We start from the raw sequence: 4,899 nt of genomic DNA on the forward strand, positions 1-4,899 counted from the left end.
CTCTTTAGCACCCTACTTCTCCGCTGTGAAGCGCGGGGATTTTGCTAGTTAACAATAAAAGCAGCTCACTACTGAAAACTGTAAATAATAGGAGGCAGTCAGGATCGAACCGGGGACTCTTGATTACATTTCAGCAAATCTTACCACTATGCCACGGAAGCTGTTGTATCGTCCTTGAACCTTTTGTGAAAGTGTTTATTTGATCTTTGGACTTAAGGCTTCACACATTATATAGTTTATGCCTACATTTTGTCATTTATTACTAAAATATGAAAAACGTTTCAGTTTTAACGATGTGTTTACACAGATTACTGTAGAAACGGAACACACATGAAATGCATGTGTTCCAAATAAAATCTATTATTTCCACTCTAAAACTCCAGCACTTCACTCCCAGGTAATCAAGGCATGAGATGGGAGAACTTTGTGCACGTTCTGCAGCGGTGGGGGGATGGAATAGCAGGCTGCTTGCTGCTCGTCTTGGTGTGGAGATGGACTAGCAGGCTGCTTGTCTTTATCAGCACATTTACAGGACAAAAGACGCTGATGGAGAGGTGCGAAGGGATTTAAGGTGGGCAGGTTTTACGAGGTTTTTCGTTGGATATGGTAATTCTAGTGTTAAACCACAATTTGTGAAAAATGCAAGTGTACTCAAATATTTGCATTAAATAATCCTTTCAACAACAGATAGCCCATGAGATGAATATATCTGTAATTTATAGTTAATGTTTTTTCCCCCCTTGTTGAATCGAGCATGATTATCAGAGCGAGAAGGGGAGGGGAGAATGGTCCCCCTGAGCAAATCCATCATCAGAGTAGGGCAGTTTCTCACCTGGTGAGACAAGTGTCATCATCCCAGCCAAAATTTTTAAGTGAAGCGTGTTTGTCAGAGTAGTAGGGTTCAACCCACTACCATTATAAACAATTCTAATTCTAGTGTTAAGCTATATTTTTGGTGGCACAAAAGACCTGTTAAGACAGCAGATTTAACAGAAATGCTGCCCTTCATGTAGAGTTTTTTCGTAGGCTTTGGTAATTCTAGTGTTAACACTAGATCCGATGTAGAACCGTTGTCATGCAAGTAAACAACTCAAGGTAAATAACATTCGATTTACCTATTTACCTTTATTCATTTACTTACTTCCTACAGCGTAAAGTCACGAGTGCAGAGAGTCCCATGTACATATACAAAGTAGAGCGATGGCAAAAGTACATTCTTGATCCGATGTAGAACCCTCGTCATGTAAGTAAATAACTCAACGTAAATAGGTAAATAACATTAGATCTGGCTTTTATGTAAGTAACATATAAATGTTAATGTTTTGGGCACATGCACCGTCCTTTGTATGTAAGAGCCAGATCTACAGCATAAAGTCACAAGTGAACTGCAGAGCTTCCTCTGTTTGATCATCAAGGGCATGCTCACAAATTTCACGTGTAATGTCACGAAAAATACCAGCTGACACTTTAGTACGCGAGCAAAGGTACGAGAATGCAGTTAGACTTTTTTGGGCACATACACCACGCTAGTGTTTAGATCTGGAAGGTGCAGCGCTGGCAAAATAAATAGCATGCGAGCTATAGCGCGTCTTTATATGATCCAAATAAATAACTTTTGAGCTATAGCGTGTCTTTATGTGATCCAAATAAACAACATTTGGGCTATAGCGCATCATTATGTGATCCAAATAAATAACATTCGAGCTATAGCGCATCTTTATGTGATCCAAATAAATAACATTCGAGCTATAGCGCGTCTTTATGTGATCCAAATAAATAACATGCGAGCTATAGCATGTCTTTATGTGATCCAAATAAATAACATTCGAGCTATAGTGCATTTTCTGCAGCTATATTTTTGAATAGAAGCGCACTTGTTCTGTTATATTTGTACCTTTTGTGAAAGTGTTTCTTTGATATTTGGACTTCAGGCTTCACACATTATAAACTTCATGTCTACATTTTGTCAGTTATTACTAAAACATGAAAAACGTTTGTTTTAACGATGTGTTTACATAGATCGTTGTAGACACGGAATGCACATGAAATGTTTGTGTTCCAAATAACGATATAGTATTTATAAAAGGTGTAATTTTGCTTGACTTCTCACTCTATATAACTCTAAGCAACTGACACGCAGGAAAACAGATTTGAGCTGAGAAAACTGTGCGGTGGTGGGGGATGTGATAGTAGGCTGCTTGCTGCTTATCAACACATTTACAGGACAAAAGACGCTGATGGAGAAGTGTGAAGCGATTTAAGGTGGGACGGATCTACGAGTTTTTTCGTGGGCTCCGGTAATTCTAGTGTTAAACCACAATTTGTGAAAAATGCAAGTGTATTCAAATATTTGCATTAAATAATCCTTTCAACAACAGATAGCCCATGAGATGAATATAAATATCTGTAATTTATAGTTAATGTTTTTTCCCCCTTGTTGAATCGAGCGTGATTATCAGAGCGAGAAGGGGAGGGGAGAATGGTCCCCCTGAGCAAATCTATCATCAGAGTAGGGCAGTTTCTCACCTGGTGAGACAAGTGTCATCATCCCAGCCAAAATTGGCAAGTGAAGCGTGTTTGTCAGAATAGTAGGGTTCAACCCACTACCATTATAAACAATTTTTTTGAGAAAAATTGCGGGACTTGTCTCATTCTGCCAAATTTCAGCTTTTCAACTAAACAGAGAATAGTGTTTTTGCTGATGGATAAGTCAGATAGTTAATTTTGCATTATATACAGTATATTGGAAGTAAAAATGTTAGTTGGAAGTAAAAATGTTAGGTTTGAATACACAATGGGAGGTCGGAAAATCGAGAGTACACCTTATGAGAAGGATTTAGGAGTCATAGTGAACTCTAAGCTATCGACTTCCCGACAGTGTTCAGAAGCCATTAAGGGGGCTAACAGAATGTTAGGATATATAGCACGATGTGTGGAGTACAAGTCCAAGGAGGTTATGCTCAACCTTTATAATGCACTGGTGAGGCCTCATCTTGAGTACTGTGTGCAGTTTTGGTCTCCAGGCTACAAAAAGGACATAGCAGCGCTAGAAAAGGTCCAGAGAAGAGTGACTAGGCTGATTCCAGGGCTACAGGGGTTGAATTATGAGGAAAGATTAAAAGAGCTGAGCCTTTATAGTTTAAGCAAAAGAAGATTAAGAGATGACATGATTGAAGTATTTAAAATTATGAAGGGAATTACTGCAGTGGATCGAGACTGTTATTTTAAAATGATTTCATCAAGAACACGGGGACACAGTTGGAAACTTGTTAAGGGTAAATTTCGCACAAACATTGTTTTTCTTTACACAAAGAACGATAGAAGCTTGGAATAAGCTACCAAGTAGTGTGGTAGACAGTAAGACGTTAGGGTCTTTCAAAACTCGACTTGATGTTTTCTTGGAAGAAATAAGTGGATAGTACTGGCGAGCTTTGTTGGGCTGAATGGCCTGTTCTCGTCTAGAGTGTTCTAATGTTTCTAATATACAGTGTGTGTATGCATGTGTGTATATGTAGTGATGCCTGTGCGCCTACAGCCACCCTAATCTCAACACAGACAGGCAGGACACAGGTTCAGCATGCAACACACACATTTATTTACATCTGGGGAGCACTTTTCTCTGCTCCCCACAGTACAGCAAAGCACCAACACAGTCCCTTTGCCACCCCTTCAGTCCTCCACATAGGCTTTACTTTCTTTCCTCCCAACTCCCTCCTGACTCGGAAGTACTCCAGGTGCCCAGCAAGCTTCTTCCAGCAGCACTTCTGGGTGGCCATGGACCTCAACAGCATTGAGCTTATATGCTCATGACCTGTGGCCCTGCAGGAAACAAAGTTGTCTGCCCTCTGTCAGACCTGGGAAGAAACTTTCATGGAAGTCCATAGTCAGGGCCTCCTGGCCAGGAAAGGGCTCGGACAGTCTACAACAATGTATACATATACATATATATATACAGTGGAACTGCGGGTCACGAACGTCTCGGACCACATACAAATCGGGTTACGACCAAAAAGATCACCAAACTTTTGCATCTGTTCACGACCCCACACTTTTTGTTTTTTTTGTTCTTTATTTCTCCTTATACAATTTCTTGTATTAGGAATTTGGTAGTTTTCGCATACCCCTTGGGGTCAGAGCGCAGGGTCAGCCATTGTACAGCGCCCCTGGAGCAATTACAGGTTAAGGGCCTTGCTCAAGGACCCAGCAGAGCAGTGGCCTTTTTGGCAGTGACGGGGATTCGAACCGGCAACCTTTGGGATACCAGCGCAGATCCTTAGCCTCAGAGCCACCACTCCGTTCATGGGTGACGAACAAGCCAGTGTCCCTTCCGGTTCATACGTGCCGATGATTTCCGCACGTGTTCAGTCTCTCCCTGTGCATTCACTGTGCAGCGAGCGAGCGAGAGAGCCCAAGCAGAAGAAGTAAGTAAACATTTAGTTTACTATTACACTGTGCATTCTATGGTATAATTAACTATTTTTGTGCTTAAAAATCTTTAAAAAAAAAAAAATATATATTTACATACAGCTTGTACGGTCCGGAACGGATTAATTGTATTTACATATCATATTTACACAATCATATGGGGGAAATTACTTCAGGTCCCGAGGTTCCACTTATATATATACTAGCAAAATACCCGCGCTTCGCAGCGGAGAAGTAGTGTGTTAAAGAGGTTATGAAAAAGTAAAGGAAACATTTTAAAAATAACGTAACGTGATTGTCAATGTAATTGTGTTGTCATTGTTATGAGTGTTGCTGTCATATATATATATACATATACATATACACATATATATATATATATATATATATATACATACACACATATTATATATATATATATATATATATATATACATACACACATATTATATATATATATATATATATATATAT

Source organism: Erpetoichthys calabaricus, chromosome 2 (assembly GCF_900747795.2).
Source record: "Erpetoichthys calabaricus chromosome 2, fErpCal1.3, whole genome shotgun sequence".
NCBI lineage: Eukaryota > Metazoa > Chordata > Cladistia > Polypteriformes > Polypteridae > Erpetoichthys > Erpetoichthys calabaricus.